Source organism: Bombina bombina, chromosome 1 (assembly GCF_027579735.1).
Source record: "Bombina bombina isolate aBomBom1 chromosome 1, aBomBom1.pri, whole genome shotgun sequence".
Taxonomy (NCBI): Eukaryota; Metazoa; Chordata; class Amphibia; order Anura; family Bombinatoridae; genus Bombina; species Bombina bombina.
In genome coordinates, this window is record NC_069499.1 from 493369147 (window position 1) to 493396185 (window position 27039).

General features: G+C 39.5%; 1 protein-coding gene across 1 annotated transcript in view; it reads left to right on the forward strand.

The window, feature by feature from the left end:
- The window catches only part of LOC128645527 (MOB-like protein phocein), a 223774-nt gene that overhangs the window by 83857 nt on the left and 112878 nt on the right, over positions 1-27039 (forward strand). The window lies entirely within an intron of this gene.

The window sequence follows — 27039 nt, forward strand, 5'->3', positions numbered from 1 at the left end:
GGGAGGACAGCCAAACTCTCTCACCAACCTGGTAGGAAGGCACGGGTTGACGCCTACGATCAGCCTGGAACTTTTGGCGCTGCATAGAACCATGAATGCAATCCTGAATCTGCACCCACGTGGAACGGAGTTGCCGGAGATGCTCCTCCAAAGCCGGAATACCGTGAGACATGAATGAATCGGGCAAAAAGGATGGTTGAAACCCATAATTCGCCATGAATGGGGATAACTTGGAGGAAGCATTAATAGCACTATTACGAGCAAACTCTGCCCAAGGTAACAGTTCAGACCAATTATTGTAGCAACGGAGGAACTGTTCCAGAGCTTGATTAGACCGTTCCGCAGCCCCATTGGATTGAGGGTGATATGCCGAGGAGAAGGAAAGCTGGATCCCCATTTGAGCACAAAAGGAACGCCAAAATCTGGAGACAAACTGGCTACCCCGGTCCGACACTATCTCCTTGGGTAACCCATGTAAACTGAATACCTCCCGGGCAAAAATTGGAGCAAGCTCCTGAAGGGTAGGCAACTTCATCAAGGGAATGCAATGTGACATTTTAGAAAATCGGTCAACCACCATAAGGATAACAGTATTGCAATTGGAAACAGGGAGCTCGACAATGAAGTCCATGGTAAGATGTGTCCAAGGACACTCACCATTAGCAATAGGTTGAAGAAGACCCACAGGAAGACGTTGAGGAGTCTTATTCTGTGCACAAACTGAGCAGGAGGCAACATACGCAGCAACATCAGAACGAAAACCTGGCCACCAGAATTGTCGAGTGACAGACCAAATCATTTGGTTCTTGCCTGGGTGACCTGCGGCTTTAGGATAGTGGTAAGTGTGCAAAAGTTTAGTTCGAAGATTCTCAGGAACAAAACACTTACCACTAGGTTTCTCAGGAGGTGCATTGGTTTGTGCAGCCTGGATCTCCTCCCCCAAGGGAGAAGTCAAATGAGTATGTATGGTAGCTAAAATATGGTCAGGAGGTATAACAGGAGTAGGTACAGACTCCTCCTTGGACAGAGGCGAAAATTGTCGAGAGAGGGCATCAGCCCTACCATTCTTACTACCAGGCAGGTAGGAGACCACATAATTAAACCGAGACAAAAATAGCGCCCATCTGGCCTGTTGGGGCGACAAACGTTTTGCTTCAGATAGATAAGTTAAATTCTTGTGGTCAGTAAGAATGAGCACTGGCACGCTAGTGCCCTCGAGAAGATGCCTCCATTCCTTGAGTGCCAAAATTATGGCCAGTAATTCCCTGTCGCCAATTTAATAATTGCACTCCGCTGGATACAATTTCTTAGAGAAGAAACCACACAGGTGCAAGGAACTGTCAGGCGTAGGACGTTGAGACAAGAGGGCACCTACTCCAGTCTCAGACGCATCGACCTCAAGAACGAAAGGCAGGACAGGGTTAGGATGAGCCAGAAGTGGAGTGGCAGCAAAGGCAGTCTTAAGACTATCAAAGGCCTTAATGGCAGTAGGTGACCAATGGAGTGGATCATTCTCTTTACGGGTCATGTCTGTGATAGGTTTGACCAAGGAAGAAAAGTTTTTAATAAACTTTCTATAGTAATTGGCGAACCCCAAAAAACATTGAATAGACTGAAGACCAACTGGGCGAACTGCAGATAACTTGTCAGGATCCATGGAGAACCCTGCAACAGAGATAACATAACCTAGGAAGGTTACTTGAGTCTGATGGAACTCACATTTCTCGAGTTTACAAAACAGGCCGTTCTGAGCCTCAAGTGTGGGTGAGTGTATGAGGATGTTGTCTTAGTACACCACAACACACTGTTGCAACATATCTCGTAGGACATCATTAATAAATTCCTGGAAAACAGCAGGAGCATTACATAGGCCAAAAGGCATTACAAGATACTCATAATGCCCGCTCCTGGTGGTAAACGCTGTTTTCCATTTGTGGCCCTCCTTAATCCTAATGAGATTGTACGCTACTCTCAAATCAAGTTTAGTAAAGACCGTAGCTCCCTTGAGGTGGTCAAAGAGTTCCGTAATGAGCGGAATAGGGTAAGCATTCTTAATGGTAAGACGATTAAGACCCCTATAATCGATGCATGGTCTTAACTCGCCACCCTTTTTCTTCACAAAGAAGAAGCCAGCCCCTGCAGGAGAGCAGGATTTGCGGATGATCCCCCGCGACAGAGCATCGTCAACATAATCCTCCATAGCACAATTCTCTGCAACAGACAAAGGGTAAACCCGGCCCCGAGGAGGAATGGCTCTGGGTTGCAGGTCTATGGCACAATCGTAAGACCGGTAAGGAGGCAACGTACCGGCACGCACCTTGTCAAAAACATCTAGGAACTTTCGGTACTCCTCTGGCAATTGAGATACCGAAGAAGTGCACAAGACTTTAACTGGTGTCCGAGACTGGGATTGTGCTTTTTGGAGCCAGGGATAACCCAGAACAACCGGAAAATGTGGAGAGTTTATCACCTGGAACTGAGGGTTTCAAAATGGAGAGCCCCAACAGCCATGTACAACAGAGCAGATTCGTGAGTAACGAGTGCAGGCTGAAGGGGCCTGCCATCAATGGCCTCAATAGCAAGTGGAACGGACCGAGGCAAAACAAGAATGGAGTTCTTTGATACAAAAGCACTGTCAATGAAATAGCCCGCAGCACCGGAGTCAACAAGAGCCTGGGTGACTATGGAGGAGTCCACCCAGGAAAGGACAACTGTGCCCAAAGGTTTCTCCTTAAGCGGTTCCGGGGACAAGGATAAACCACCCAAGGTCTGCCCCCGACAGGACCTTAGGTGTGAGCGTTTCCCGGCCGTGTAGGACAAGACTTCAAAAGGTGGCCCTGTAAACCACACAAGAGGCAGAGCCCCTCCCTCCTCCTAAAGGCCCTCTCCGCCGCGGAGAGACGCGTGAATCCCAACTGCATCGGCTCAGCAGTACCTGGTGACTCAGGACCAGGAGGCATGGGAGGAGAGGGAGGCAAGGGTGGGAATGAACACGTAGGAGACAACGGAACAGGAGGCTTCCGCAAGCACTCCTTGAAAGAGTGCCTCTCTCTGAGTCTGATGTCAATTAGGATCAAAAAAGACACCAATGCCTTGAGATCCTCTGGTAAATCTCTGGCAGCAACTTCGTCTTTAATCGCATCAGAGAGCCCATGAAAGAAGGCGGCAACAAGGGCTTCATTGTTCCAACCAACCTCTGCGGCAAGCGTATGGAACTCAATAGCATACTGAGCAACAGATCTTGTACCTTGCTGAATGGACATGAGTCGTTTAGTAGCAGAGGAGGAGCCAGCCGGAACATCAAATACCCTTCGAAAGGAGGCCACAAATTCAGGGTAATTTGAAATCACAGGTTTATTAGTCTCCCACGAGGGATTAGCCCAGGCAAGAGCTGTGTCAGAGAGTAACGAGATGAGAAATCCCACCTTAGCTCTGTCAGAGGGAAACGCCTGAGGTAAAACATCTCAAAGTAAATGCCCACCTGGTTCAAAAACCCTCTGCACTGAATAGGATTGCCTCCATATCGCTGAGGTAGAGGTGCAGAACCGGACATGCTCCTGGTAGGATTAGGTGCAGCAGCGGATACAGGAGCAGCCATAACTTGTGAGACACTTTGGTCCAAATGTGCAGTGCGGAGTCAGCAGGGTTTGCAGGGCTAGTGCAAATTGATCCAAGCGGTGATCCTGTTCATCCATCCTGGAAATGATGGCAGGTAAAGGTGGATTATTAGCACCATCAGGATTCATGGCCTTTGCGTAATGTCAGGGTGCCAGGAATCTGACTGAGATGAGAAGTACAAAATAATCACACCTTTATTAATAACAAAAAAATAATAAAAAGTCCACAAGTCAAATAACAAGCCAGGAGTCAAAACCAGAGCTGGTAGTCAGATGAGCCGAGTCAGGAGCCAAAGCGAATAGTCAGATGAGCCAGAATCGGGAACAAGGAAAACAGTCAGGAATAAGCCAGGGATCAGGAACCAGGAAGGACATCAGACAGCCAGGTAATACACAGGAACTCTCACAAACAGGTCTGAGACAACACAAAGGCAAAGCATACTGAACAGAGGCCCTTTAAATAATAAGTGATGACATCACAATTCTGAGACTGCATCCTGTCTCACACAGATGATGCACACCAGTCTGGCCATAAAAGGAAGTGCAGGAAATGAGCAGCATCCCCCACAATGCACCATAGTCAGCAAGATAGGTGAGTAAAATGGCTGCCAGCAGCACATGGCAAACAAAACAGGGAAAAAACCCTGACATAAACAGAGCTCTGAGGTTGCGCTAACCTGACGTGTGTTAACTTCAAAAGTGATCGCGTTTACTTTCCACTTGTAATACGAGAGAAAAACCTGACTTTGTGCAAACTGCCACGATAAATCCCTTATCGTTCGCACGCAACTGTTAACGCGCCACTTGTTATCTGGCCCTTAGTCTGGATTGTTCTGTTATGAAGTTATCATATTTATAAAACAATGTTCTTTCTTTTTATCAGACTACTAGAGGAGCCTAGTATTTTGACCTGGAGTGGGCTGACCCTCTCTGTCCAGTAATCTGCCCACATCGCCAGTGTGGAGGGGGCATGATTTCAAAGCATGTTTACACAACATAGAATGTGCCAATCAGCCAATAGAATGCAAGCTCAATCCTATTGGCTGATTGGATCAGCCAATAGGATTGAAGTTCAATCCTATTGGCTGATTGCATCAGCCAATAGGATTTTTTTCGATCTTAATTCCGATTGGCTGATAATATTTTCAGGGCAATGGGAAGTTTAGTTTTTTTTAGTTAGGGTTTTATTTGGGGGGTTTGTTGTGTGGGTGGTGGGTTTTACTGTTGGGGGGGTTGTTTGTATTTTTTTTCAGGTAAAAGAGCTGATTTCTTTGGGACAATGCCCCGCAAAAGGCCCTTTTAAGGGCTATTGGTAGTTTAGTTTAGGCTAGGTTTTTTTTTATTTGGGGGGGGGGCTTTCTTATTTCGATAGGGCTATTAGATTAGGTGTAATTAGTTTAAAGATCTTGTAATTTGTTTTTTATTTTCTGTAATTTAGTGTTTTTTTTGTTTTGTAATTTAGCTAATTGTATTAAATTTAGTTAACTGTATTTAATTTAGGGAATTTATTTAATTGTAGGGTTAGGTTAGGTGTTAGTGTAAGACAGGTTAGGTTTTATTTTAGAGGTCAATTTGTATTTATTTTAGCTAGGTAGTTAGTAAATAGTTAATAACTATTTAGTAACTATTCTACCTAGTTAAAATAAATACAAACTTGCCTGTAAAATAAAAATAAACCCTAAGATAGACACAATGTAACTATTAGTTCTATTGTAGCAAGCTTATGGTTTATTTTACAGGTAAGTAGTTTTAAATAGGAATTATTTAGTTATTAATAGTAATTTTTATTTAGATTTATTTTAATTATATTTAAGTTAGGGGGTGTTAGGGTTAGACTTAGGTTTAGGGGTTAATAAGCTTAGTACAGTGGTGCCGACGTTGGGGGTGGCAGATTAGGGGTTAATAAATGTAGGTAGGTGGCGGCGATGTTAGGGGCGGCAGATTAGGGGTTAATAATATTTAACTAGTGTTTGCGATGCGGGAGATGCGGCGGTTTAGGGGTTAATATGTTTATTATAGTGGCGGCGATGTCGGGAGCGGCAGATTAGGGTTTAATCATTTTATTTTAGTGTTTGTGATGCGGGAGGGCCTCGGTTTAGGGGTTAATAGGTAGTTTATGGGTGTTAGTGTACTTTTTAGCACTTTAGTTATAAGTTTTATGCTACAGCGTTGTAGTGTAAAACTCATAACTACTGACTTTAGAATGCGTTACGAAACTTGACGGGATAGGCTGTACCACTCACTTTTTGGTCTCCCAGGACAAGCTTGTAATATCGGTGCTATGGAAGTCCCATTGAAAATAGACTATACGCAAATTGCGTAAGTTGATTTTTAGGGGCCACCTGTCAACACAGAGTGACAGAAGACTGTGTCCTCTTCTCAAGACACAAACCTTAGGTCAACTAGAGGTGTTATCTTAAGGCATGTTTTAATCACTTTTATGTTATAGGGTGACCAAATATGACATGTCATGTTTGGTATAAAAAAAATCATCATGATGTCAAAATGGGATTGCTTATAAGGTTATGTGTATTATACAGTATATACATAACTAAAATTATAAGTTGTCCTATAATTTCAGCCAGGGTTTGTAATTTGGGTTTATGGCCTGCCATAAAAAGGGAAAGCTACCTTCCTTGTGCACTCAGGAAGTCGCCTGGTCAGAAATCTGATCTCAGTAAAAATGTATTAAATGGTGATTTCAGCAAAATAAGATTGTCATTCTACATATATCTGCCATCTCCCTGGAACAAAGGCTATTCTAGTAAAGTTATAGGTTCTGTTATATTTTTCCTTTTTATTTTATTTTTTAAACTTTTTTGCTTTTGCGTGTGTCTGTGTTTGATAATTCATATTATATAAATCCCCATTATAAAAATGCACTGTCAAAATAAATGTTCCTTTATTAAGTTTTTGGCTTTTTCTGTGTTTTTTAGCGTGCATTTTCTGTGTTTTAATTCTTTCCAATTCTTGTGTTGCTGTAACATTCTCAGTGGGTAGGAAGGCTCTCAGGACCAGTTGAGGTGGAAAGCCACTCTGATCATCAGAGCTTGGCTTCAAATTTGGGGTAATTTTTTTAAACCTTTATTTGCTGTGTTATATGCTTTGTAAGCCTTTAAAGGGACAGTCTACACCAGAACTTTTATTGTTTTAATAGACAGATAATCCCTTTATTACCCATTCCCCATTTTTTCATAACCAACACAGTTATATTAATGCACTTTTACCTCTGTGGTTACCTTGTATCTAAGCCTCTGCAAACTGCCCCTTATTTCAGTTCTTTTGACAGACTTGCATTTTAGCCAATCAGTGCTGACTCCTAGGCAACTCTACATGCGTGAGCACAATGTTATCTATATGACACACATGAACTAACACCCTCAAATGGTGAAAAACTGTCAAGATGCATTCAGATAAGAGACGGCCTTCAAGGTTTAAGAAATTAGCATATGAACCCCCTAGGTTTAGCAAGAGAACAAAGCAAAATTGGTGATAAAAGTAAATTGGAAAGTAGTTTAAAATTACATGCCCTATCTGAATCATGAAAGTTTTTTGGGGGGTCTAGACTGTCCCTCTAACAGTTTTTCAGCACTTAATTGACAGTACCTTACTGTTTCCTTCTTGAGAATTAATCAGTTTTACACTGTGCCTTTTCTTCCGTTGGGGTTAACTATTTGTGTGCTTTATACTTCTTATTTACTTCTGTCTCTCTGATACTAATCAATTTCCTTACTGGGACTATGGAGCAAACTGGTGCAGTTCAGGCTTCTGGTCCATCAGCTGATCACCTAGAAGAGAGACCCTCTGATATAATTTAACTCCTTTCAGTTTGTGTTTGCTTTATAATGATTTGAAGGTTTGTCTACCTCATGTGCTCACTATTGCTAACCCGAAAGAGGGGTTTACTGCACATCAGAGTGTGCAAGGGTGTTTACCCTAACAAAGGAGAGTTTATCTGAACTTTCTCCAGAATTTAAGAATTATATTCACTCCTCCATTACTTTTCTTTTACTGATGTTCTAGCTTGCTTGACTCTAGCACAGATGTTTACAAGGATTTGAAGGTGGTCCTTCCTTTAGCCTTTGCCTCATCAGGGACTTCCCTAAGGAGTGGCTCCTATCATTTACCCATTGATTATAGGGGTGTCTCTGACTCTTATTCTGAGTATAGTCTCTCTAAGTTTCAAGACCCTGCATTGAGCATATTTATGCTTTATTGCAGGAGGTTTTGATTGCTTTAAAGGTAGAGGACTGTCCTCCTACAATCAAGCAACCTGTTAAGAGAATTCATACTTTTTTTAAGGCAGCTCCCAAGCAGCCTTCCTCTTTTCCCGTACCTAATTCAGTTTCTGAACGTATTTCTAAGGAATGGCAGAAGCCAGGTATTCCTTTTGTTCCATTGTCAAAGTTCAAATCTATATTTCCTTTAGCTTCTGTTAATACAGAGATTTGGGCAACTTTTCCTTAAAAAGATGCAGCTATTTCAACTCTGGCCAGGTGGACCACTATTCTTTTGGAGGATAGTTCCTCTTTTAAGTATGCTTTTGATAGACAACTTGACTGTTTTCAGAGGTAATCCTTTCAGCTTGCAGGTTTTATGTTTAGACCTGCAGTCAGTGTTGCTGCTGACACTGCTGTTTGGTGCAATAATCTTGTTTTTAGTGAAATGACTCTGGATGAGATTCAGGATCATATAAACTCATGAAAACAGCAAATTCCATTTTTTATACATCAGTGAAATAATTTGTATTAATGCTAAGAATTATGCCTTTGCTGTTTTAGCTACTCAAGCTTGGTGGCTTAAGCCTTGGTCTGCTAATATGTTATCTCAAAGCAGACTGCTTTCTCTCCCTTTCTAGGGCAAATCTATGTTTGGGCCAGGTCTGGATGCTATTATTACCACAGTAACTTGGGTGAGGGGGCTTTTCTGCCCTAGGATAAGAAATCTAAGGGTAATCTTAAATATGCAGGACATTTTTGCATTTTTCATCAAAGTCTCAGAAAGATTCCCCCTCTGGCCAGAGTTCTGCCTGCTTGAACCCTCCTGGAAGTCCAACTCTCCTTGATCCAAAAACAAAGTGTCGAAGAAGTCTACCTCAGCTCCCAAGACCACATGAAGGGGCGCCCCTATACCAGAGAAGTTTCTTGTGGGGGGCAGATTGAGTGTCTTTCAGGAGGCTTGGGAGAGAACTGTTCAAGATTCCTTGGTATTGCAAATCAAGGCCTCCTGGGGGAAGATTATTTCTGTATCGAGTACCTCAAGATCTTATAAAGGTTTCTTTTACAACTTCAGTATTAAACTAGGGGTTTTATTCAAATCTTTTTATAGTACCAAAGTAAGAGGGTGCTTAGAAGTCTGTTTTAGATCTCAAAATATTGAACACATTACTGAAAGTTCCTACTTTCTAGATGGACACAATTCACACTTTATTTCCTTTAGTGCAGAGGGTCAGTATATGTCTACCTTAGACTTTGCCCTTCTGCAACTGAGTCCTTTCCCTTCTGTTGTTCAGGGCATGGAAATTGTGGGTCTCATGGTGGGTGCCTCATATGTCAGATTTCATCTTTGGGCCCTCCAATTGCAGATGCTACACCGATTCATCAATCCTTGGTGCTGGGTTTCCCCCCCTCTACTTGGCTATATGTATGACTGAGGATCATGGGAAGTGGAAGGGATTTAAAGCTCTGATGTGTTGGGGTGTCCTTTGCCTCCTCCTAGTGGTCAGGAGGAGAATATTCCCCACAAGTGATGACTCGCGGACTCTCACCATTGTGAAAAAATTAATTTATCAGGTAAGCACAGATTTAGTTTTTTATTTATTACTTTATTTATTATCCTTCCATGGTGTACAAAGTGATCACTCTAAACAACTGTCATATAAACTTCATAGGTACCTCTTCCGCTGTCTCAGCTCTGCAGTCTTCTTCAATGGCTGGCTGCTTCCGCCCCTCCGCTCTGCATCTTCTTTTCTTCAGCCCTCTTCGGGAACCCTCCTCTTCATGCAATCTCCGCCGCACACTGAAATACCAGAAGCGCAGAACCCCAATCTATAATAATCTATATAATCTTTAATGTAAGTGGGGTTTTTGTAATTTATTTATTTTTTATGCAAAAGAGCTGAGGGTGATTAAGGGCTATTGTCATTTTTAGGGCTTAGGGTTTTTTTGTTTTTTTGTTTTTTGATTATGTAGTTTATTATTTTTTGTAATTTAGCTTTTTTTGTAACAGTGGGGTAAGTTTAGAGGGGGGTTTAGTTTAGAGGTGGGGTTAAATGTTATTCTAGTTCTATTTTGCATTTGGTGGCGGCGGATTAGGCTTTAATCTCTTAACCTCCCTCCATACTTGTTGGGAGTTGATTGATAATTATTGATGGTTACCATTTCCTAGGCCCTAATTACCTAACCACCTCTCATACCTGTATGGGGGTTGATTAGGTGATTATTGATGGTTAATATTTTATTTGGCCTTAATTGCCTAACCACCCCTCATACCTGTATGGGGGTTGATTAGGTGATTATTCATGATTACCATTTACTAGGCCTTAATTGCCTAACCACCTCTCATACCTGTATGGGGGTTGATTAGGTGATTATTGATGGTTACCATTTACTAGGCCTTAATTGCCTAACCACCTCTCATAACTGTATGGGGTTGATTAGGTGATTATTGATGGTTACTATTTACTAGGTCTTAATTGCCTAACCACCCCTCATACTTGTATGGGGATGATTAGGTGATTATTGATGGTTACCATTTACTAGGTCTTAATTGCCAAACACCCCTCATACCTGTATGGGGGTTGATTAGGTGATTAGGTTAGGGCGTCTTAGGGGTTAATAGTGCTTTTATCTACAATATTTAAAATATTATGCATTCTTATGTATTATGCATATTCTTTTAACTATGAGCGGCGATGTGGGCGGTGACATCACGCTCCCATTGACTTCTATGGAAGAGACATTGCCTCATTCGGACAAGCCCCTTATTTAAAAACAATTTAACATCAGGGCCTTAGAGAGGGTTCAGTCTTCAGCAATACAAAGTTAAAGTCAGCTGATTGATACAAAGCTATAAATCACTCCTAAAGAATGTAATTTTATCTTGAACGAAAATATTCACTGTTAAAGAGGATCCTAGGTTAATCAAGCGAGGACATAATCCAGTTTAAGAAAAAAGTTAATAATTGAATAATGCACATAGCTAGGTGGTACAGACTAATATTGTCATCACATGAGGACCCCTAGTGGTAGGTATAGAGAAGGGAGTTCTAAGTATCTGACTCCAGAGATTTCTATTAAAGGGACATGAAACCCGATTTTTTTTCTCTCATGATTTAGAAAGAGCATGCAATTTTAAACAACTTTCTAATTTACTTCAATTATCTATTTTGCTTCATTCTTTTGATATATTTTGCTGAAAAGCATATCTAGATAGGCTCAGAAGCTGCTGATTGGTAACTGCACATAGATGCCTTGTGTGATTGGCTCTCCCATGTGCATTGCTATTTCTTAAACTAAAGATATCTAAAATATGAAGCAAATTAGAAAATAGAAGTAAATTTGAATGATGTTTAAAATTGTATTCTCTACTTTAATCATGAAAGAATTTTTTTGGGTTTAGTGTTCCTTTAAGTATAGTTGACAAATGCAATTGAAAAAGATCATAAGTGAGCTTCAGTAAACTGCAAAATGTGTAGGACTTCTAAACTTCAGATCCCAGCAATTTAAAAGAGAATATTCAGGCGATGTTCTGATGTCTCAGTAGAAAAGAAAGGGTGGGCAGAGGTTAGGTATATCAGAGCATTAGATTTAAATGATAGTAAAAAGACATTTTAGTGCCAAGTCCTATAAAAACACATTTTAATGATAGACAAGAATGCCCTCGAAAACCATTAAGCTGCTGTGGCACTTAACATATGTATAATTAGTTATATAATTCAAGGTATTAGAGAGATACAATAAGATTCAATAATAAGGCTTCAGTTCAGTCATTATTTTTGGAGGACTGGATGCTCCAATAAGAGTATACTGAAGAGGGCCTCACTCACAATGAGAGTAGAATGGCCACAACTCACCAATTTTCTTAAAGGGACATGAAACCCCAATTTTTTTCCCTGCATATGAAAATACAGATTAGACAAACGGAAGCCTGCAGTAGTCTGTAAACGAGTGTATATATCTGACACTTTGGGGCTTGGTAAGGAGTCTGAAAATCAACACAATATAATTAAAAAATAAGCAAAACTAAACATTGTTACAGAAACACTCCCAGGTGGGTTATAAAAATGGATCATCTACAAAACATTTATGCAAAAAATCTGGTGTACAATGTCCCTTTAAGAAGCAGACCTCGGAGCCCCAAACTATGCAGCCACTTTCATGAACTGCCAGCCCCCCCCCCTCATTAAGTTAGTTTCCTTAAAGTGTTAGAGAGGCATATTTGTACAAATAGACATAGACACAAACATGCTGGAAAAGGTTTTATTAACGGTAGATTGTCAACGAGGCGCTAGCTACAAACCCTATCCATTATCAGGTTGGATGTGCATCCAGTGACCTCTGAAAACCTAGTAATGGGTTCCTCCCCCACAATGTGCTTTTAAAAGTTCTCAGACAGAATGCGTGTGCGACGGATAATAATCTGACAGACAAATGTCCATTGGATAACAGTGCGATCTGTCCGAGGACCTTTAAAAGCACATCATGGGGGGACGGGGACCCATGGTTAGGGTCCCAGAGGTGGTTGCTGCGTCCGAGGCTCTGATTAGAACAGAACTCTCTGGAGTGTATCTGCTCTTAGCCGTTAATGCATGATCTTTTTGGCCCGTGTCTCCGTGAGGTCACCGGATGCACATCCAATCGGATAATGGATAGGGTTTGTCACTAGCGCCTAGTGATTGTCAGAGCCTCTCTTTCCATCTATTGGAGGAAGAGCACTGAAAAATCTTATGATTTTTAATTGATACAAACATAGAATTTTTTTCTACATGGCCATATTTAGCTTTCGTGGTGCTATGAATTTATAAATAGTCAGAAAGACAAGTGTTAGACAGTTATGTATCTATAGCCTGCAAATTCAGTCCCACTTATCCAGCTTGGCCTGATTTAGAGTAAAATTCTCACTGCAAATTAAAAAGCCTGGAAGGGCATTACATTGTGCAATCTTCTCATATAGTATCATTAAAGAATGAAATACAGCAATAAACGCTTCTTCCGTTAACCTTACAGTCACGACAAACTGATGGTGCTTCATATACATAAACTATATCTGTGGTTCAATAGTTCTGTGCTGAAAGCTTATTAAGACATGTATAATATCTCCTTCCTTGCAACACAACAGTTTGTTCTTAATTGCAAGATCTAGAACAAGAGCACATGCAAAAGCGCTAGTTATATTGATCGCAGTACATACACTATATTGCAATATTATTGAATGTTTGTGCAGTGGTTTGCTTTTCATTAATATTAAATATACTGAATAGTATAATTGATATTGTTACTAAATATACATATTGGATATATCAATATAACCAGTTACCTCTGTCTAATAAGTTAGATGACAGCAGATACTATTAGTAAGCTCCATATCATGTAAGCAAATACATATGCCAAATTCAGTTTCAGTAATTGAGCGGTACACCTTCCAAATCTCACTTTAATCAGTGTGACCCTATAATAGCAACTTACAATTAGACTATTTTAACAATGCGGATGATACTATAAAACATGCTGCCGTATCACTCCTCCTATACAATCCCATATTTTCTCTAAATGTTATTAATAACAATCTCTCTCTTGGATCTTCAAGCCCCAGGAAGGAGCTACTCCCAAAAATGCAAGATATCAAACTGTGAGTTAAAACCACTCAGTAGCCTGGTGCTGAGCTTGAAGGTCCGAAACATTTCTTGTTGGTTTAAGATATTCAATCTATCGCCACATCTACCTGGAGTTTTAACCAGTTCTATGGCTTGCCATCTATAAGTGGCTTCTTTCTTCTTTTGTACATACTGTATATGAAATGTTTTGCCAAAGCTGAGCTTTCACTTCCGCATTTGATTCTACTTAAATGTTCTTTTATGCGGGACTACACCTCTCTGGTAATAAGGCCCACGTACTGCATATTACAGTCTTCACATGAGGCTAAGTAAATTACATGGCCCATAGAACAATTAATACACTGGGTTATCTCAAAGCACATGCCGGTAACAAAAGATTTAAAGAGGGACCTGTTTTTATGAATTTACATGCCTAACATATGGTGCTCCCACACCTGTAGGTGTGTCTGATCATTAACCAAGAATTTGATATTGTATAAACTGGCAGTTTTGTAGGTGTCACTATATTACCAATATTTTTTTTACATCGATATAAAAAACGGCAACCTCTATCCACAACATCTTTTAATTTCTCATATTCCAACAGTATGTATAATGTTTCTTGATAATGTGACAAATCTGTGGATATTGGTTACTGTATCTGGTAATGAATGTAATCTGTGGCTCAACCATGTTGTCCTTACCTTCACTATTGCTCTGTAGAAGATCAGATTGCAAGACCTGGTTAGCTTGCTCTCTAACTAGGTTAATAGTTACTTTTGTAAAACCTCACTCCATGAATTTCTGCCTCAAGCTCTCACATTATTGCTTGTAATAATTCTCATTTGTGCAATTTATTTTCATGTGTAGAAATTGTCCCTTAGCTATGGCCAATAGTACGTTTGGGGTGGTTGCATGTAGCAGGGCATTCCTGGTTATAGGTTTCCTATATGTTCTTTAGTCAAAGGTTCCGCCTGTGGGAAATAAGATCCCCTCGCATACACACATTGCTTTTTATAAAAGGTTAATTGATTACCTCCTTTTCATCTGGTCAAGCAGTGAGTAGGAGGCCATTTCATTTTTCAATGGGCTGAATAATAACAGTGTAGGCTTGAGGTTTACAATGCATTTTTAAATTTCTCAGATTAAATATCTCAATGTCCCTTTGATTTCCAACACGAAACCGTTAGGGCAATCAATATTAGTAGTGCCTTTGGGTGAGAAACCTGCATGTGCTCTTGTTCTAGATCTGGCAATTAAAAAGACATGAAACCCAACTTTCCAGTGTACTACCGTTTTCTAATTTGCTTCATTCTCTTGGTATCCTTTGTTAAAGGAGCAGTGATACAGTACTGGGAGTAAACTGAAAACCAAAGACAAGAAAGCATATATGTGCAGCCACCAATCAGCAGCGTCTGAGCCTTCCTAGGTAAACATTTCAACATAGGATACAAAGAGAATAAAACAAATTAGATAATAGAAATAGTAAAATTACATGCTCTGTCTGAATAATGAAAGAAAGAATTTGGGTTTCATGTCCCTTTAAGGACAAACAGTTATTCATACACACTTTATGCACAGCCACTAGGATTTGTGTGGCCCGATACTGGAAAGTGGGGGTGCCCTCCTGGGGGGAGGTACTGGAGAAAATTAAGATAACATACTCACTCTCTGAATCAGCATCACTGATACAAGCCAATCATGACCAATTCTTAAAAGTGTGGAATTATTGGATATTGGGGGGGCACTGACTAGACACAACTAGGGAATTTGACTGAGGCATAACCTTGAGTTCAAGACAGGACTGGATACGTTTAGAGAATCAAGAGGCGATAGTGGAGGGTAGGGATTTGTGCAGGCCGACTGTAGACGGGGCTCTCTCTTCCCGGATCGGCGTCTGAAGCAAGGCTGAGGCAGGCAAGTTGATGTTTAACACTTTATTGAGTGGGGGGGATGTTAGTTTATAGTTTATTGTTATACAATAAGAGGGTAATAGATATTGGGAAATGTTATAATAGAATGCAATTGAGTGGAGCGGGGACTGAAGGGTTGCCATGTATATTTTCAATGTCCACAGAAACTGATGATGTGCCTCACCCTTTAGTCTTTGTAGTTCTTACCGACTGTATGATTAATCACACTGTTTGATAAATCTCTCCATGCTCAGACAAAAGCGATTGGACATTCCACAGTTTTTCTGGTTCAGCAAACCAATCTGTGGCAATCTACTATGGACCTTTACCTAATGGACCCTCACCAGAGAAATAGAGGAAAGAGTTGGAGAAATACAAATAGGAAAAATTATGCAATATGTGATGTATCTTATATTCTTTGTTTATTTTATTTTACAATAAAAATCATTTGAACTAAGGACAAACAGTTGTGTTGCAGGGTGGGATATAGTCTACCTGTCTTTACAAGGTTTCAGCACAGAACTATTGAAGCACAGATAAAGTTTATGTATATGTAGCATCATATAGCATCAGTAATGGAGAGAAGAAAGCCTGGAGCTGATTCAACACAGACGCAAGAAATAATTTCCGGATGCTGTTAATCCCTCACGAACAGTGAGTGCATACTGGATATACACAAAAATGGAACAAGACTGAGACTGTAAGTGATTTACTTAGCTTATACATATAGCTTCTTACTTTCATGGTGGCTTTTCAGCTATATTAATTTGAAAGATTTTGCATATGGTATTTACAAACATTGCGCTGAGAGCGGACCATCATATGTGCACCAGACTAATGGTGGTGGTCTATACAATCTAAGCCTTACATGCAATGAATAAAAAAATTAAAATCCCACCCTATCATTATACTGCACCTCTTGAACGTTCCAGCCCAAGCCGTCACCTCTTTGCAATGACCATTTTCCCTCTGCACAAAGCATTGGCTCACCCATTCAAAAAATAACACCATCTGCTTATGTCTAATGCCTTTGAAGACAACATCTAGCCAAAAGAAAGCCAATTCAATGATAGCACAATCTTCAAAACCATTTAGTCGAGTCTCTGTGCCTTGAAAAGTGATACATATGCTCTACCTCTGGGAAAATGAGACCTGTGCAAAATCCTCTTTAGGGTCCACTTTGCAAAATACAGCTTTTGAGGTCCTTGCATGGTCACTGTTTCTTTTCTAATCAGATGTCTCCCCTCCATTGCAAACCAATTAAAAAGAATATACAGTCTCCCAATGCCTTCCCTTTTTCAAGGTTACACAATCTTCCACCTTACTTGAGATACTACTAAGGTTCCATCCCCTTCAAAATTAAACCATGCAAGAATGTGTTTAGCGGTGACCACACCCTGCATTCAACTCTGATCTACCCAATTTCATCCTTTATTACACCACCCAACCATGGCCCTACTCATTGGGAGACATCATCTCCAGTTGTCTAAGCCACACCCAGCTACTGGCTTTAGCAAGACTCCCTGAAGCAATTTCCTTGGCCCACCCCTTTATTATCCTCAACTCCTGCCCTTGCATGTATAGTCTAACCCACTACTACCTCTTTCTCATCAGTTTTCTTTCTCCTTTCTAGTTCACTACTCGAACCTGACTCTTCGCTTGGCTTCTATAGTCCAAGAATTTTCAATATTATTCTCATTTGCACCAGGTTCCTGTACTCTTTTTACCCTAGCCTCCTTCCAAAATTTTGCCCTATCACCACACACCATCTTCAAGTACCCAAGCCACACTCTGAAGCAATTTGCCTTACCCACCCCTTTACTATATCAATTCTCAATTACTAACAGGAGCATTTAAATTATTCAAAGAAAATAGTACAGACTCAACATACAATATTTATAAGGAATGTAACAATGCATGCAAAAAAAGCAATCTAATTAGCCAAAAATGAAAAATGAATTGCAAAGGATTCTAAGTATAACCCTAAAAGGTTCTTTAAGTACATAAATAGCAAAAAATCTAAGAAGGATAATATAGGTACATTAAAATGCGTGGAGGGTAGCATGATAAATAATGACAGGGAGAAGGCTGAGGTACTAAACCAGTTTTTTTCTTCAGTATACACAAGAGAGGAACCATTGGATGATACTTTGGAACATGCCAGTCCATACCATTAACTGGGTTATGTTTAGAGGATATCAGGAAAAAAACTGGATAATATTAAGGTAAATAAAACTCCAGGCCCAGATGGAATACACCCAAGGGTGTTGAGGGAATTTAGCACTGTTATAGACAACCCTCTACTCTTAATTTTTCAAAACTCGTTATCCTCAGGCATGGTACCCCAGGATTGGCGTAAAGCTGATGTGGTGCCACTCTTCAAAAAGGGAAGCAGGGATGATCCAGGAAACTATAGACCAGTTAGTCTGACATCAATAGTGGGGAAGATATTTGAAGGGATTATAAGGGATTATATTGATGAGCATATTTGTGTAAACAAGATTATGAGTTCTAATCAGCATGGTTTTAGGATAAATAGATCATGTCAAACTAATCTAATTAGATTCTACGAGGAAGTAAAAATATAGATAAAGGGGAATCAGTTGATGTGATATACTTAGGTTTTGCAAAGGCATTTGATACAGTGTCACATGAGAGATTAATGCACAAAATTAAGGGACTGGGAATAGCTGAAAATGTTAGCTCAATGATAAATAACTGGATTAAAGATAGGGAGCAACGAGTAGTAGTAAATGGGTCATACTCAGATTGGACAAAGGTAATCAGTGGAGTCCCCCAGGGATCAGTACTGTGCCCCGTTCTTTTAAATATTTTTATAAATGACTTGGAGCAAGGATTAAATAGCGACATCTCTATTTTTGCAGATGATACTAAGTTAAGTAAGGTCATTAGGTCAGAGCAGGATGAATTTTCATTACAAAGGGATCTGCAAAAATTAGAAGTATGGGCAAGTAAATGGAAAATGAGATTTAATACGGAAAAATGCAAGGTTCTACATTTTGGAAGTAAAAATAAGCAGGCAACATATTTTTTTTTTCACATATAATTTTTATTGAAATTGGGTAGAGCAATACACATACAGTCAGATCTCAGTAGTGCAAGTACAAGTGAAAAATAAACATTACATAGTAATGATATAAATAATGCACAAATCTTCTACATTCAGTACAGCGGATTGGTAAAAAGAAAAAAAAAAAAAAACAGAATGCAAAGAAGTGATTGGTGGTCCATTCTTGGCTGTTTAAGTCTGCAATGCGGTTCTATTAAGCATAATTTCTGACATTGCTATGTGTTCACTCAACCCCAGTCTCCTTATTTTCCAATAACTTAACATTTCTGCCTAACGTTTAACTACATTAATTTAAACAACAAAACTTAACAGTTAGCTTAGGAAATTCCTATGGAATTATCCAACTTGCGCCCACTTAAGGCCCGGCGGTGGTACGGGGAAAGAAAAAAAAAAAAAAAGGAAAAAAAAAAAGGGGGAGAGGGGAAAATGAGGGGGAGGGGGGCGATGAAAGGGAGGGGGGCGATGAAGGGGAGGGGAGGAGAAAGGAAGTCTCATCCTAGGTTTATTGTTTCTGTAAATAAGTGTTCCCATTCACCCCTCAACTCTCCCTCCACAAAAGCAGCTGAGTCTTTAAATGGTATCAGGATCAGTCTCTGGATCTCTAGTTCAAAAGTGAGTATAAGCCTGCGCCACTTGCGTAAGAAGAGGCCTAGTCTATTTTAGACATCCATCCTGGCATCCATTTGTTCAATGAATATCTGCGTTCTGAGTAGGTTTCTAAAGCCTTGAAAAGAGGGACCCCTCCTCACCGTCCAATTTTTTAGAATACATTTTCTGGCTAATAATAATACCAAGCTCAGCACTGCATCATGTTGCTTATGTTGCTGTGCCCAGTGTAGGAAAATGACCATTTCAGGTTGAAGTGTGAGTCTTATCTGCAAGACTTGGTTAATCCAGTATTGTATTTTACCCCAGTATTGCCTAACTGAAGGGCACTCTCACACGTAGTTAGGGCGCGTAAGTACCCACTTGGCCAGATGTCTTGGAGTGAGGTATGCTTTATGCAGGAAGCGCACCTGGGTTTCCCTGAACATGGCAGACAAGGTGGTTGACTTAGTTCTTTCCAGTCCTATACGTATGTCCTTCCATGTAATTCCGCTAATTCCCTCTTTAGCCCAGCCCCTCTGTATCTTCTCAAGTACACTTTCCGAGTGTTGATGTGTGAGCGACTGGTAAATTTCAGACAGGGAAAATCTCCCCATCTGATAAAGGGCTTGGGTGATCTTGAAGGGTAAACTCTCCCAGAATTCCGTCGTACTTCTTATTAAGGTGGAGGCATAGTGCCTCACCTGCAAGAAGGCGAAGAAGTGAGTTCTTGCCAGGTCAAACTTCCTTTGTAAGGCCCCAAAGGTTTTTATCTCTTTAGAAAGTGGATCCAGCAACTGCTTAAGTGATCTAAACCCTCTCTTTTCCCATATCCGGAATGGCTGTGTATCTGAGCCCGCTGGAAAGTCCAGATTTTTAACGATAGGTAAATAACTGGAAGCATGGCATGATTTCTTCAGGAATTTGTGAGCCTGATGCCAGGCTCTTAAGGGGTCTGTAAATAGCGTGTTGAGACCCAGGGTTTTTACTGACTTCATGTTAGTAATGTGCGGCAGGTATGCCAGCGAAATATTCCCCAGAACTGCCTGCTCCAGAGAAGGTTGACAGAAGTGGTGTGTGCCCACCTGCCAGTCCAGCACCAGACGGATCAGGGCAGCCCAGTTATACAGCCTGAAGTCTGGCAAAACCAGACCCCCGTTGAGGAAGTTCATACTTAACTTCTCTCTCGAGATACGCGGTTTCCCCCCCCCCGCCATATGAAGCGGGTCGCTGCTGAGTTTAACATTTTAATGTCTGATTTGTGTAAGAGCAAGGGCAACATTAGTAGAGGGTAAAGAAGACGGGGTAGGACTATCATTTTTAGCAAGTTAATCCTGCCCGATAGTGAGAGAGGTAAAGATTTCCAGCTGTTCATCTGGGCTTGTAATTTCGCGCAAATGGGCGTCAGGTTATTAGCATACAATTTGTTAGGGTAGGCAACATATTTTTTAAATGGGACAAGACTTAGCCAAACAGAGGAGGAAAGGGATTTGGGAGTAGTAATAGATAACAAGCTAAAGATGTGTGCACAATGCAGGGCAGCGGGTTCAAAGGCTAATAAGATACTAGCATGTATTAAAAGAGGCATTGATTCAAGGGAGGAAAGCATAATTCTGTCACTATACAAAGCCCTGGTAAGACCTCACCTTGAGTATGGAGTGCAGTTCTGGGGACTGATCGCAAAAAAAGATATTGCATAACTAGAAAAAGTTCAGAGAAGGGCCACAAAGCTAATAAGGGGATTTTAAAAATTAACCTATGAGGAGAGGCTAGCCAAACTAGGTCTGTTTTCTTTAGAAAAAAAGGTGCTTGAGAGGTGACATGATTACTTTAAATATATAATAATATAAATATATTCAAGGCCCATATTCAGAGATGGCAGAAGCTCTGTTTATTCCAAGAAAATTGTTTCTGACAAGAGGTCACAATTTAAGGTTGGAGGAAAGGAGATTTAATTTCCTGCAACGGAAACGTTTTTTCACTGTAAGAGCAATAAAATTGTGGAACTCATTACAAAAGGAGGTAGTGAATGCCAATACCCTAGATACATTTAAAAATAGTCTGGATACATTTCTGTATATAAACAAAATTCATAGATATGATTGCTAGTATTAAATGAGTCACCTTTTAGTGGGGTTATTTAAAGGGACACTGTACCCAAATATTTTCTTTCGTGATTCAGATTGAGCATGGAATTTTAAGCAACTTTCTAATTTACTCCTATTATCAAATTTTCTTCATTCTCTTGGTATCTTTATATGAAAAGCAAGAATGTAAGTTTAGATGCCGGCCCATTTTTGGTGAACAACTTGGGTTGTCCTTGCTGATTGGTGGATAAATTCATCCACCAATAAAAAAGTGCTGTCCAGAGTACTAAAACCAAAAAAAAAGCTTAGATGCCTTCTTTTTCAAATAATGATAGCAAGAGAACGAAGAAAAATGGCTAATAGGAGTAAATTAGAAAGTTGCTTAAAATTGCATGCTCTTTCTGAATTACAAAAGAAAAAATTTGGGTTCAGTGTCCCTTTAAGCTTAACTGGAACTTTTTGTAAGTATTTTAGATTTGTATAGGTTGAACTCGATGGACTTCAGTCTTTTTTCAACCTTATCTACTATGTTACTATGTTATGAGTATAAACTCAAATTTTTAATTAAGTGTAGTAGAAATAATTTATGATATATTTTTTTCATATTTTTATTTTCCTGTAAAAATTGTCTTCTTTTCACTGCCAAGGACAGGCTGGAATACATAGTGTAGACCTTAAAGAACCATACCTTGCAGTACCCTACACAGTTATTGTTTGAACATTGCAAGAACTTGTGTATATCTATCCTTAATTGTTCACCAGAAGTGATATAAGATAAACATACTCAAAAGGTGTGTCCCTGGAATACAAAACAATGCAAATTTTGCTAACAAAGTGACACTTTTGAATAATGAATTGTTGATGCCTTTAGTTTGCAATACAGTGCTATATTGCTGTTATAAATATATAAAACAAATACTTTAAAGAGAATTAAAAATGAAAAAAATGAAAATGTTGTAAAGTGTTATAGCATTGTTTTATTGCTCTGTAGCTTAGCTTGCATATAACTGTTTAACCCCTGCAAAGGGGTTAGCTACCACTGGTGATTGGCTAAAAGTCTGTATCTGTTCGAGACCAGCAGTTTTCTGTTGCTCCCAAGCAGGAATTCTATATTTAATAGATCGATTGGTTAACTAATTAATTCATTTGAGAAATGCCCACCAGAATGCTTGTTGACATCTAGCTGGCTTTTTTTATTGTAAAATTAAACATAAGCCAAAGATTGGCTAGGGTGTTTTTTAGGCATTGGCATTCCGATGCTTCGTTAGCATTCAAATGCGAAAGAACGTGGTTGCTTTTGCCATTTGGCTCTTTTTCAGATATTAGTGTGTTGCACTTTCACAAAAAGGAATCCAGCTCTGAAAAAAGCTGAACACCATGAAAGACTGCCTTCTTCCACATTTGGATGCTAACAAAGCATCCAAATGCCCATGCCTAGTATTTTTATGGCCTTTCAATATTTCTTATCGTAATCCAGTTTTGCTCACCCCCCCTCCAATACTATTTTATGGGTGGGTCTAAACATTATAAACTTAGGGAATCTATAGCCATACGTATCCATCTAAGGAAATGTGATGTGAAATGCGACCGTGTTACAGTAAACATTTTTCAAATTAAGAGAAAGTGGAGTGGGAGAATATGCATATTTTTTAATCGTATATGAGCTGACCTCATTTATCAGTAATTGTATATTAGATCTTGAGAAACTCTGATAAACTGCAGCATTGTGTAATAAAGGGACATTAAAGGGCCATAATACCCAAATGTTTAAGCACTTGAAAGTGATGCAGCATAGCTGTAAAACGCTGACTAGAAAATATCTCCTGAACATCTCTATGTAAAAAAGAAAGATATTTTACCTCAAAAGTTCCTCAGTAGCCACCTCCCATTGTAAAGGATTTCTAAGCAGCATTTTAGTATGTCTGTCCTGGGACAGCTTAGGGGATGAGCCTTGTGAACTCTCATATTATTTCACCAATCAGGTAAAGGAAGCTTACTATGAAATCTCATGAGAGTTAAGTCATATCTCATGAGATCACAGTAAGAGTTCATGACCTCAGCACTGTTGATGCTGATTGGCTGCTGTTCATTTCTTCATTTTTTTTTTAATTTTTACCTGCAGCTGGGAGCAGGTGAAGTATAACTTTTTACACAGAACTTACTCTGCTGAGCTGAGGAGATTGTGAGGTAAAATATCTTCCTTTTTTACATAGAGATGCTCAGGTGATATTTTCCTGTCAGCTTTTTACAGTTATACTGCATCAGTTTCAAGTGATTTAGCATATGAGTATTATGTCCCTTTAAACACTAAATAAATGCTAAATAGGATGATGCATTCAAAGAAAAGATTAACATGTAAATATATTTTTATAAAGTTTCAACCTTTACAAAATAAGTGTAAAGTTTTAGTGTCTATAAAGAAATGGGAGCTGCCATGTTGTAACTTAGGTTACCTTCTCTGCTGTGTTCTGCACTTTCATTTCTAACAGGAACTGAAATGCTCACAATTTCAGAATGGAATTACAGGAAAAGGGGACAAAATAAATAAGATATTTTGTAGATTGATTTGTGTGTTTAATTAACTGATCTGTGTCTCCCATGTACTGTATTATTATGTACAGGTGCCTAATTTCTGGCACAAGTAACAGGTTCACCCATAAGGGCCACTGGCCTTTCCTCCCACCTACATCATGTACACTCCTCAGCCTGCACTGCACCATTACCAGCTGCCTATTACCGACACTGGGGGCTTACTACCTAACCCAGCAAGATAGTTTTGCCTATTAGGAATGATAGCTGCTCTCAGGCATAGCTGTATCAACTTCCCATGATTTGAACATAGAAGACAAGTCACAACGAACATCCAGAAAATATTTGTGAATATATGAATAGAAACCACATTGGTAAAAACAACACAGTATCTTGAAGCAGGGTTGCTAATTTGAAACCATTTTTTTCTTTCATGATTCAGATAAAGCATATAATTTTAAACAGCTTTCCATTCTATTATCTAATTATTATTATTATCGGTTATTTGTAGAGCGCCAACAGATTCCACAGCACTATAAAAATAGGCGGAGTACAGCAAAATATTTATAGGGATCAAACGGGTAGAAGGCCCTGCCAAGAGTCACACTGTTGTAGTCAGCTCTTAAGAAGGTGATCTACAAACAGCTGGACTCTTAGGGGGGTAGTTATCAAGCCGTCAACCTCAAATACGCTGGAATTCCGCAGCGTATTTGTGGCGAGGCTGATACGCCTTAGTTATCAAAGGCTAGAGACCGGCAAAAGTAGAATTTTGTGACGTAAGCTTCGATCCGCCGGACTCCGTCCGACACAGATCGATTCTTACGTCACTCCAGATGTTCCGCACACAAGTGCGGCACAATCTGACTACTTTTGCTAGTTATCAAAAAACTAGCAGGTACGCTCGGCACTTTTATGGCCCAGCGTACCTGGTTTTCAAACCGCCACCCTGGAGGCGGCGGATCCCATAGGAATCAATGGGAGTCTGACCATAGCGAAAGTACAAGTTCGCTGCTGACAGACATCCCATTGATTTCTATGGGAGCTGTCTACACCTAACACCCTAACATGTACCCCGAGTCTAAACACCACTAATCTGCCCCCCCTACACCGCCGCAACTAAATAAAACGATTAACCCCTAAACCGCCGCTCACGGAGCCCACCGCAAGCTACTCTATACATATTAACCCCTAAACCGCCGCTCCCGGAGCCCACCGCCACCTACATTATACCTAGTAACCCCTATCCTGCCCCCCCTATACCGCCGCCCTCTATAATAAATGTATTAACCCCTATCCTGCTGATCCCGCACCTCGCCGCAACTAAATAAATAGTTTAACCCCTAAACCGCCGCTCCCGGACCCCCGCAACCTATAATAAATTTATTAACCCCTATCCTGCCCCCCACTTCACCGTCGCCACTGTAATAAAATTATTAACCCCTAAACCTAAGTCTAACACCAACCCTAACACCCCCCTAACTAAAATATTAATTAAATAAATCTAAATAATATTTCTATTATTAACTAAGTTAATCCTATTTAAAACTAAATACTTACCTTTAAAATAAACCCTAATCTAGCTGCAATATAAATAATAATTATATTGTAGCTATCTTAGGATTTATTTTTATTTTACAGGCACCTTTCAATTTATTTTAGCTAGGTGCAATAGCTATTAAATAGTTATTAACTATTTAATAGCTTACCTAGCTAAAATAAAGAGAAATTAACCTGTAAAATAAAAACTAACCTAAGTTACAATTACACCTAACACTACACTATACTTTAATAAATTATTCCTATTTAAAACTAAATACTTACCTGTAAAATAAACCCTAATATAGCTACAATATAAATTATAATTATATTGGAGCTATCTTAGGATTTATATTTATTTTACAGGTAACTTTGTATTTATTTTAGCTAGTTAGAATAGTTATTAAATAGTTATTAACTATTTAATAACTACCTAGCTAAAAGAAATACAAAATGACCTGTAAAATAAATCCTAACCTAAGTTACAATTAAACCTAACACTACACTATCATTAAATAAATTAAATAAACTATCTACAAATAACTACAATTAAATACAATGATATAAACTAACTAAAGTACAAAAAATAAAAAAAGCTAAGTTACAAAAAAAAAAAAATGATCGGAACAGCCAATAGAATGTGAGCTCAATCTGATTGGCTGATTGGATCAGCCAATCGGATTGAACTTGAATCTGATTGGCTGATTTCATCAGCCAATCAGATTTTTCCTACCTTAATTCCGATTGGCTGATAGAATCCTATCAGCCAATCGGAATTGAAGGGACGCCATCTTGGATGACGTCCCTTAAAGGAGCCTTCATTCGTCGGTAGTTCGTCGGGAAAGGAGGATGTTCCGCGTTGGCGGGATGAAGATTCAAGACCCGGCTTCGACGATGACCTCGCCCGGATAGAAGACTTCTTCAGCGCCTCTTGGAAGATGACCTCGCCCGGATGGAAGATTTCTTCAGCGCCGCTTGGAGGATCACTTCATCGGATGGAAGATTTCTTCAGCGCCCCTTGGAGGATAACTTCTGCCGGTCCGGATGTCCTCTTCAGTTCCATCGGTGGCTCGGCTGAGTGAAGACAACTAAAGGTAGGATGATCTTCAGGGGATTAGTGTTAGGTTATTTAAAGGGGGGTTTGGGTTAGATTAGGGGTATGTGGGTGGTGGGTTTTAATGTTGGGGGGGGTTGTATTTTTCTTTTACATGCAAAAGAGCTGAACTTTGGGGCATGCCCCCACAAATGGCCCTTTTAAGGGCTGGTAAGGTAAAAGAGCTTTGAACTTTTTTAATGTAGAATAGGGTAGGGCATTTTTTTATTTTGGGGGGGTTTGTTATTTTATTAGGGGGCTTAGATTAGGTGTAAGTAGCTTAAAATTGTTGTAATATGTTTTTAAATGTTTGTAACTTATTTTTTTTATTTTTTGTAACTTAGCTTTTTTTATTTTTTGTACTTTAGTTAGTTTATATCATTGTATTTAATTGTAGTTATTTGTAGGTAGTTTATTTAATTTATTTAATGATAGTGTAGTGTTAGGTTTAACCCCTTAATGACCACAGCACTTTTCCATTTTCTGTCCGTTTGGGACCAAGGCTATTTTTACATTTTTGTGGTGTTTGTGTTTAGCTGTAATTTTCCTCTTACTCATTTACTGTACCCACACATATTATATACCGTTTTTCTCGCCATTAAATGGACTTTCAAAATATACCATTATTTTCATCATATCTTATAATTTACTATAAAAAATATTATAAAATATGAGGAAAAAATGGAAACAAACACACTTTTTCTAACTTTGACCCCCAAAATCTGTTACACATCTACAACCACCAAAAAACACCCATGCTAAATAGTTTCTAAA